Here is a 10,777-nt window from a genome sequence, read left to right on the forward strand (position 1 = left end):
CCAGATGACCACATGGCTCTGATGTATCACTGTCCTAAATGAATGCGCTATCAAGATGTAAGTGTTCTGCTGAGTCATCAGCTGATGCATTTGGCATCACATACTCTGTGAACTTGTACTGAACAATTTTCTGTTGAGTGAATATCTTCCTACAAAAAGACAGAGCTAGTCAAACAGTTTGCCTTATGTAACTGCAACATTTGTTTACTTTTGTGGATGCCCACAGTATATACACAGTACACAATGCAAACATGACCCGATCCAATCAGCTGATGAACTCAGCATCAAATACTTTGGTGGTACTACTGCAATTTATGAACTTACAGAATATTATTTTGAGCAAATATCGCAGTCACAGCTTGCCCAAGCAGCCTCAAGATGTTGTAGTTATTCATTTGCTTATACATTCTGACTCCGAATTGCATTGGCCATTCTGCACAAGCATGATGACATGATGACAAGCTGTTGATTTCATTTGTCGATGAAAACTGACATAAAGTGGTTCATCATTATATTAAGCTAGTTAGTTGTGACTGTGCTGTGGTAGCACAGTGTTGTTGTTGTAAGAGAATTGCTGAACCTAAATATTTAATTCTTACATTGAATTACTTACATTCTCACTATAGTTAGAAAATCACTGAGTTACAATATTGTTGTTTCTCCATATAACTTGATCTAATATCAGTTCTGTTTTGCTCAACAGATGGAAGGATTTAGGCAGGCACACACACACACACACACACACACACACACACACACACACATGCACACACACACACACACACACATGCACACATACTGTACATACACACATGCACACAAACACACACATGCACGCACAAATAGATGCAAGATTTTGCAATTCTATATTTGCTTGCCTCATCCACGGGGAGGTAGATAGATAGATAGATAGATAGATAGATAGATAGATAGATAGAGCACCCTAACAAGATAAGAGAAGATAAGATGGGAAATGTCAAATGGGGGTTCCATACACATTATTCAGGAACATGTTAAGCAGAATGTATGAATGAAAATATGGTTGGTTGTAAGGAAGTAAGGAAGGATGTTTTCAATATTTAGAAACATCCTCTCTATTCTCCTGCCATCTCTCTCTCTCTCTCTCTTCCCTAGCGGTTTTCTTCCTGTTTCCGCTGCCTTTGAAGTGATACAGCAGGAGCACAGATATGGGGGGTTGGAGTGAATCTCAAGAGATGGAGAGAACGATTGGAAAGGAAGTAGGTGGCGATGGTGGAAGATGAAAGCGCTGAGATGTTTACAGCGCGGAGAAGGAGGGAACGAGCAGGGGGCTGATAGGGGATGATAGGGCATGTGGAGTGGAGGTTGATCGGTTTGGTTTGATGTCCCTCACTGGTTCGAAGTAACCAATAAGCATCAAGGTCAAGATCAATGCTCCAATCAGACCTGAGCCAGTGTGTGTTCGGCTTTGTTTGTTTCTCCCTTGTCTCTGTCTGTCTTGGTCTTTATCTACAACTGTCTCTCTGTATCTGTTTCTCTCTCTGACTCTCTCTCCCTCTCATGTGAAACTCACCACGTATCGAAGCACCAGTGTAAACTCATTGTTCATTTGATGGGATGTCATATCAGCGGCACTTTCCACAGCCAAGTCAAGACACCTTCAGGCTGGCTCGCTACAGCCTGAATGATACAACAGTGACTAAAGCATGAGTTGTTGGTTTCACCGCTTTGCATCATCTAGCCCACGGTCTGTTTCAGTCAAAGACACTTCACTCACTCTGTGTCGGTTTCCACTGTTTCTCCCACTCTCTGTGTTTGTGCAGGTGTGCAGGTACTTGTATGTGTGTGTGTGTGTCTCTTCTCTTACAAGGCTCTTAGAATGTATTGATGATTTGATAATAATATGAAACCTTATTTTCAGCTCTTTTCAGCAGATTGCAATATCCCACACAGTGGCAGGGATAAAAGGCAGGTGCTATGCTTTAGGCAAATGATTAGACCCATTTTCTTTTATTACTGTTACAAGCTGAATGACATGAGTGTGAGAGAAAAATGTTGCAGTCCATTAGGATCTTCCCACCACCCACCTTTAGTCCCCACCTAGACTTCGAATCACACACTCTCCCAAAACAATACAGTATACCGGTTTTCTTAAAATAGGGGTGGAGACATAATATGAGCCAACTTCTGCAGGGTGCCCACAGTATAATAATGTGACATTTTATTGGTCCCCAAAGAACAAATTTGTCTTTTAACCTGCCCCCCTGCACAGTGAAGTCAGAGCACAGGATCGGCTGGTAGGTATTCAGTGCCTTGCTCAAGGACACTTCAGCATGGTGAATACTTGCCATCATGGAGGCTTGAACCAAGGGCTTTTCAGTTGGCGGTCTGCCTAATCCCCACGCCATTCGGCTGCCCATTTTTGTTTTATTTTGATTCCAAGATAATCGCAATATTATATTTTAATGAGTCTCAGTCTGGGGCAAGAGGCTAAATTTTTCATTTGAGTTGCTTCTTGCTGAAAAAGTTGCTGCTGGGTTTTGCACTGTGTGTCGTTCGGTGAGCGGGTCTCGAGATCTTGGGGTATTACGGTCAACAAAAGAGAGTGCCAAGCAATTTGACGAGTGTGTATGTCATGCTGTCACCACGGGCAGAGGGAGACTGAGATCAAATCTGACAGCCAAAGAAGTGAGCTGCACACAGCGTAACTGGCTTTGTGTGTGAGTGTATATTTGTGTGTGTGTGTGTGTGTGTGCGTTTGTGTGTGTGTTTGTGTTTGTGTGAGGTTTGGGGTGGGGGTAATGGTGTGGTCTCACCTTACCATCACCTGTCACTGACAACAGATGTTCACGTGGCAGGCTTACTCACCCACCAACCACATTGTGTGTGTGTGTGTGTGTGTGTGTACTGTGTGTGTGTGTGTGTGTGTGTGTGTGTGTGTGTGTGTGTGTGTGTGCGTGTGTGTGCGTGTGTGTGTGTGTGTGTGAAGGGTTGGACTGAGAGTTACTGAGCTAAAACCCTAGACATGCATTAGCAACAACTCTTCCAAAGTACATAAATTCATGCTCCTGTGGTAAATCTATCTCCTTTGTGAAATACCTGTACCATGGAGCTGTCATGTCATCATGATATCACTCCATCTGATCCTAATTTGATGGCTCGTGTCCTCAGCTGTTGTCACCTTTCATGAGATACCATTCCATCAGCGAAGGACATCATTGTTCAAAACGCACGTCCAAAACACATTTTTCCGTCAGCTACAGTAATGAAGGCACACAGTGTGGGCAAAGACAGTTTTCCCCAGTCCGTAGTCCACAGCAAAGGGCTGCATTTACAGCTCCTGTCTCATCCATCATGCCCCAACAATAGAGACGTCCTCCACTCCCCAGACAGCTGCTCTGCCACAAGGCCCTGAAAGTGTGTGTTTTTTGTGTGTGTGTATGCTTGTGCAGCTGTATGTTTGTGTATGTGTGTGTATATGTATGGCTGCGTATGTGCAGATATGAGTGAGTGAGTTTATGCGTGTGTATGCGTGTGTGTGTGTGTGTGTGTGTGTGTGTGTGTGTGTGTGTGTCAACAGATATTAAAAACAGACGATGATGGACTTTGGTCATGACAATAGGATCTTATTTGAGAAGTGATAATAACTGCAAGTTGGAGACTTTCAACAAACTGGGCTGACAAAGACTCCATGACACCTGTTTGACACTGGTATTGTTGTGTGTTGAATGACACTCAATCATAGATGCTTGAAAAGATTGATTATTCCATTGTCGACACTGACATGTCATCTCCTTCATAGTTTGTCAAGGAAACTTTTTAATTAGAAAAGAAATTAGACCCGTGGGCTTTACTCTGCATAATCACCAGGACTAATAAGCAAGGAGAAAAATGAAAGAAACAAAAAAACGAGTTGAATAAATCTTTGCACAGTTGATAAGAAGCCCCAAGGTTGGAGCAATATGACATTTGGATTAGTATTTATTAAAATTCATCCTGCCAGCCCAAGCTGTCTGACCACAACTAGGACACAGGAAGTTAGTGTGTGTGTGTGTGTGTGTGTGTGTGTGTGTGTGTGTGTGTGAGTGTACGCATGTGTATACGCGTGTGTGTATATGCGTGTGTGTGTGTGCGTGCGTGTGTGTGCGTGCGTGTGTGCATTCGTGTGTGTGAGTCCACCTTGCTTTTATGCCCATGCCACGCTGGCACCACCATCTGCTACCCGTCGAAGTTCTGTCCGGCCCAGCAAGACTCCACACACACACACACACATACACACACACACAGATACACACACACACACACACACACACCGCTCCCTGCATCCTGGTTGTGGTCAGACAGCCAGGTGGCATCACACCAATTGACCAACGGTTGATACACACATGCTGCGACCTATACACTGCGGCCTACCTACGTAAAATCTCTCTCTGTCTCTCTCTCACTCACTCACTCACTCACTCACTCATTCTCTCTCTCTCTCTCTCTCTCTCTCCTACACTCTCTCTCCTTCTAGATGTGCACATAGGCCTGATTAATGCGCTGAAAGGGTGTCTGTGTCTGTCTGTCAGTCCTTCTGTTTGTGTCTCTGTATGCCATTTGGCCCATTTCTCTTCCTTGGACTGAGAACATAGGGGCTCTTCCTCACAAACACCAAACAATGAGTGTGTGTGTGTGTGCGTGTGTGTGTGTGTGTTTCTGAAGACGACTCTAAAAAAGAACTCCTTAGAGGGGTGTCAGATGGCAGGCGTTTGTGTTGCTGTGTGGAGGGGGGAGGTGGATGGAGCGACGATGGGGGCGGATGAAGGAAGGGATAGAAGGAGAAGGGAGGAGGGGAAGACTGCTCTGTTCTCTGCTCTCCAGCTTTTGTTCTCCTAGATAATAATTCTCCACCCCCTGACTCCTAAACACAGGGAGCTCCTACAGTCTGGAAGAATTAGTCACATTATTGCCTCAAAGCTTATGCTATGGTTATGACAACTCATAATACCAACCCACATAGTGTAGCCTCCATTAGATTTATGTCTTTAATAGTTGAACTCAAATGACAACGCGGATAATGATTTGATCCTTTTGTTAAATAGACCCATTATAATTACATGTATATATTAAGCCTGCTGCAGCTTGCTAACCTAAAGATGGTTGAGTAAGCGGCCCAACTTTGATTGCCTTTAAACATGTCAGCTAGCAACATGATTCACTGCAGATTTTCTACAGTTTGGAGTGCAAGTGTGTCAGATTTCTCATAGTCAATTATAAATGCCCGGAGATGCCCTAAAAAGCCCAACATGCTTTAAATTCAGGCCAAATCTGAGCAGGGGGAAAACATGGGGCCAAATCACTGCCAAAAAGCCTTGAGGCCAAATCATCAGTGCCTTGGCCTAATGTCTCAAGACCAGTGAAGAAAACTGACGGCCTGTGGAGTTATATCAAATTAAATGTTTCGCAACCAGATTATTGTAAAATAGAATAGAATATGAAGAGAAGAGAAGAGAAGAGAAGAGAAGAGAAGAGAAGAAGAGCATTTCTACAGACTTCGCTCATCATACTAAGAGCGCAGCATTCAGCTAGGTAGGGTACAGTGCAGACAGCGATATAATAACCACAATCTCTGCCCTCAAATTTCTTTTAAAAATAGACGCTGGAGTATGTGAAGGCAAACAGTGCTGGGGAAAGAGAGAAGAAGTTGAAGGCGCTGAGTGTTACAGTGAAAACACTGTTGTTCTGTTCACTGTGACCTGGTTGAGTAGAGCAGCATCTGCAACCCACATGAAATCTAAAAATACTCCCGCACCATTGACTGCTACTATGCCGTGGCCTAGGTAGGTAGAGATGAATAAGTGTGTGTGTGTGTGTGCGTACGCTTGTGTGTGTGTGTGTGTGTGTTAAAGTGGGTATGGGGAATGGGTTGTATTTTGAGGTTCGCCGCTGTTTCTTTTAATAGCCTCGACCGAGAATGTGCAATTCAAATGGATCTTTTACATTACATATGGGTGCTGTGCTTGTGATGTGTGTGGTGTGTGCGGTGTCAGGAATCCAGCCGATTTTCTCATTATGCATATTCAGTTCATTTTGTGTTTGCCTTTTGCCTTGTCTTGTTTTCTTCTCTGTGTGTCTGTTCCCAGTTCCCATACATCCAGCCCCTCCTGCTTCAGCTCCAAAGATTGGTTTACCTGTTTCCCGCTCTTACCTGTTCCACCTTGTCTCCGCCTCCTCTGCATCATCTACCAGCCAATCTTCTGCCAGCCCATCAAAGCACACCTGTCTCCACTTATCGTTAGCTAGATGATGTATATATACCTTGTCAGTCAGTCTTTGCCAGTTCGTCCAATTGTTTTCTCCTGTGTGTCGTTCCAGCCTGTTTCCTGGTTTTCTGTAGCCCATAACTTGTTATGACCTTTTGCCTGCCTACTGGATCCTGTCTCAGCTCACTGTTTTTGTACTGTTGCCTGGATTGTTTGGATTATCTGGTTCTGACTTGGATTTGGACTTGGGTTTTTACCCCTGCCTCTGCCTGGTGTGTTCCGCTTTTGGGTCCTAACTACAAACCTGACAGTGCAGTGTGAGCAGTTTGTGCATGAGTGTGCAAGTGTGTGGTGCTACACTCTGTGTATGCATTAAAACAAATATATTACTGATACATTTAAAGATGCTCTTGTTAATAGATTTTTTTTTAATTAAAAAAAAGTAAAATGAGTTTCACATGCATAGCTGGGATTACATATTCTAAAAAATTCAGCTATCACCAATAACTTTCAAAAAGTAGCCCCACAATTCTATTTCATGTTTTCAACTTGGTCTTATTTGGAAGTTCTCAAGCTTAGTACTCAGCAGAGACTGAGTCAATGCATCCATTAAACTGGAAGTTAGAGGTCAACATAGTGGGAGTTGGATATAATGCCAATACAAGCAGCATGAAGCGCTCTGGACTGTAGAAATGGTGGTAACTAATCACAGTCAATCTGCACAGGTTGTCATTACAGTAAGAGATACAGTAAAGAGACATGGAACTGACTGTCCAGGATGAAAGGTCACACATACAGTGTTGCTGACTCATAATTCCAAGAGGGGGAAAAAAGGAGCAGGGTATTGTTCAGTTAAAGTCACGAAGAAAAGGCATTTTGGTGTCGTGCTTCTGTAATTTGATGTATTTCACGTATGAACTGGTTGCTTGTCATAGTAGAGAACAACTTGCCTCTTCTGACACCTGCATTACCCCCATTATTGGAGCAGATAGTGAGCGAAACCTCATTGTCTTAGGAAAATTAAACAGCGTTTTCAGGGGTGAATACCCAAAAAATGCTCAAAAATGGGCCAATCGTGTCACTTTCCAAGTTGTGAGGGTTTTATATTATGGGAGGAGCAGAGGGAGGATTCCTCAAAAATCTGTGATGGTATTACTGGATGGAATTTTTATGTTGGCCTAAGTAATGGGATTTTGATACAAAAATACAAGAAAACAGAAATGTTCAAAATTTGATGTCATTTACAGTTAAATAGCCTATGTGTGTGTTATGATATGGAGAATTAACCACAAGGTGAGAAAGTCATTTTTCATTACATTGTCACTTTAAAGGCTGCCTGTAAAGTACAACAGCAGCAGCAGAGTTCAAGTAGCTTCTGAGAACAGGAGAAGGTACAGTGTGTGAAATATGTGTTGGTGTGTCTGAGGTATGCTGATTGTGGGTGTGTTAGTGTATGAGTGTGTGTGTGTGTGTGTGGCATCTTTACAAGCTCATAAAATTATGATTGTGCACTTGTTTTTTTGTGCTTATGAGTTTGTAAATGTGACTGAGTGGGTCGTCTGTTGATGTGCCATTCAAAAGTGTGTCACGCTGTTACATTTCTCACTGATGCTAGCAAGGACTGCAGCTTCCTCTCCGGATCCTTCACTTTCTCAAACCCCAAGTCCCCAAGTCCTTTGCTTACCAGCGTGATCGACAGCAGCAGCACCATTCGAGCCAAAACAAAAGCACGCACTTAATTTGGATGGATCTTTTTTTCCACTTCACAAGCTCTGCTATGCTAAAAGGAGTAAGCCATTTAGAGCTGCAGCTATGTTTAGAGAATTTGTTCACTCTTTAATTTTGGGCACATTTCGGTGAAGCACGAATTGCAGTTATCTGGGAATTTAGATCAACACAAAGTAGGCTACTCTACTCTAAGTGCTGAGGAAATTCTACCCATTTATATGAAGGTAATGAAATTCAAGTAATAGGCTACAAGAAAATATGTGTGTACAAAGGTATACACCTTCATGTTACTCAGGATTCAAATTTGAATCATATGGTTATGGGTTTCAAACTATATTTATTCACTCAAAATTGTTCTGTTTTACCAAGACAAAACATTTACATCAAATAGGAGCCTTCAAACTTCAAACTTCAAGCTTATGTTACATGAGCAAGTATGTAGTGTAGTGGAGAGTAAATTTAAAGTTTAACCACCAACCTTTATAGCCTGACATTCATCTTTATTATGTAAATTCAGAGTACACATAGGCTAAGTAGAGATAGGGTCTTTTAACCTATGAAAAAAACGAATAAATTGACTTTTCTGACAGTATAATTGAGCTTTGTTTAGATGGTGTGCTTTCACACTTCAGATAGGCTATTATTTGAAGCCTCCTCTCCCTTCTCTATGTTAGGAGAAGAACGACAATCAATGATAGGCAAGTATTGTATTTCCTCTCTCTCGCTCTCTCCCTCTCTCTCTCTCTCTCTCTCTCTCTCTCTCACACACACACACACACACACACACACACACACTAGAGGAGGGAAGACACACACACGCGCACACCACAGGCGAGGATATACATGACTCTGTCTCTCTCCCCCCCGTGTCTCTCCCTCTGCCGTTACCGTTCACCGTACAGGTGCGGAGCGCGGCGGCAGCGAGCCGGGTGCCACCGCTCCGCCAATTAGGAGAACCGAGCGTGACCACGTGAACAAATCCGTTGTCTAAATTCCCGTTCAGCGGTGAGCAGCACGGAGTGAGCGGCAGCACTGAAAGCCACAGACTGGGAAGTAATAACGGCAGGCTAACGGAGCGCGGTGTGCAGGTAAATTGCTTTCTCGCTACACTTCTTTCTTTCTTTTTTTCCCCCACCTCTGAGAAGAAGACCATAAAATGCGGTTTGACGGGTGACAGTCGGGACGTTTATTGGTTATCCGCCGGTGTGGTGATTAATTTGTCGTCGCTCGCGGGTGAATCCTTCTCCTCCTCCGATCCGGGGACAGGACAAACAGCATCGGCTGGTTTGCTCTGCACCGTCTGCGCATTAAAACTCAGCCACCCCCTCTCTCCCGTCTCTCGCAGGCACACGGCTATTGATAGTTGACAGAAGCCTCGTAATCCCCGACTGATCTGGCTGACCGGTCAGGGCCATTTGGGATCCAAGAATGTTGATTGAAGTTTGCCTTTTTTTTGTTTTGTTTGTGTTTTTCTTTTTTTAATTGGAAGAAACGCCCGCGCGTAGATTGAGGCTGTGGTACGGCGAGCATGTCTTTTTTGGTGCTGCAGCCAGGCAAGCACAGGCAGCTTTTATTCTTGAATTATTTATAAGACTGTCTGGGAGAGAGTAATGCTCCTTTTGGATGGAGAGAGAGAGAGAGAGAGAGAGAGAGAGAGAGAGAATATCAGGATCAGGATGTTCTCCTATTTCAAATCGTGATTTACCCCCATTCCTAATTCAATTTAATCTAGCCTATATTGTATCTAATTTATTTATTTATTTATTTATTTATTTTTACCATAAACTTTGTCCAGCCGTAGTTTATACTTACATGTGCTTTATTCGTAATTTTTTTAGCCAAAAAGCGATAGGCTATTGATTGTACATTTAGCGTACAGTGTGGCAAATGATAATTAGCTGCTATAGCCTATGTTTGTCATTTTTAAGACCTACGGCTTTCTCCTGTTTGTGGCTCAGTGTTGTTGATATTTTGATTTTCACGTTTCTGCTTTTGCGTACGCCACTGTCACACACACACACACACACACACACACACACACACACACACACACACACACACACACACACACACACACAGAGTAACAAAAAAAAAGCGTATTATTGCCCTGCTCTTCTCTGCTCTACAGCCCTACTAGACTCGAATGAATTGACCCCATCCGCGCCTGCGCACTCCCACCATTCATCTTTAGGGATCTCGTGCGAGAGGGAGAAATAGGGAGAAACCAAACCAGCAGGCGGCTCGTGCAGCGCGGTTGTCAAGGCAGTCTTGCCCGTCGTTGCGGCTGGACGTTGACAACTTGGATCTGGTCTCTCATTTGACGGAGTGGTATCAAGTCCTGGCTCTCGCATATTCGGATTTCTGTATTTTTCGGGGCTACTCAACAGTTTATCAACAACTCCGTAAGTTGGCTGACATTTCTTTTATACGTTTTTTGGGGTTATGGCATATTTACATTTATGTTTTAGCGTTGTCATCCCGAGAGTGAGAGAGAGGAGAGAGCGTAAAATTTCTCTGGCTTGGTCTTTTTGGTTTTGATCAATGAGAGTTTGGAAACTGAAAGCTAGACTTACACCGGCAGTTGATTTTTTGACGGTTTATTTTGTGTAGGCTATCCGTCGTTGATTTTTGCCTCTTTCGAGCGAAGAAACGAAAATGAGGAACTTGCACGTTGCACAAACGTTAACTTTTCTCAGGCTGCGTGTGTCCACAATGTTTTCAACTAGTGTTTGCATTGCATGTTTTGGTATTTTAACTTAACTGATCCGCTCTGTGATGGATATGAAAAGGTACACGAGGTAGCAACTGGCTTTATTAAACGCAAG

General features: G+C 43.3%; 1 protein-coding gene across 1 annotated transcript in view; it reads left to right on the top strand.

The window, feature by feature from the left end:
- Positions 1–10,219: 10,219 nt before the first annotated feature.
- strbp (spermatid perinuclear RNA binding protein) overlaps positions 10,220–10,777 on the top strand; it is a 101,821-nt gene continuing 101,263 nt past the window's right edge. Inside the window, exon 1 of the mRNA XM_071534490.1 lies at positions 10,220–10,354. The gene's annotated coding sequence lies outside the window, so the exon portion shown is untranslated. The remainder of the gene's footprint in view (positions 10,355–10,777) is intronic.

Source organism: Centroberyx affinis, unplaced genomic scaffold, assembly GCF_046629955.1.
Source record: "Centroberyx affinis isolate AG114_WGS23_722 - 3 ecotype Tasmania unplaced genomic scaffold, CSIRO-AGI_Caff_v1 ptg002559l_1, whole genome shotgun sequence".
Taxonomy (NCBI): Eukaryota; Metazoa; Chordata; class Actinopteri; order Beryciformes; family Berycidae; genus Centroberyx; species Centroberyx affinis.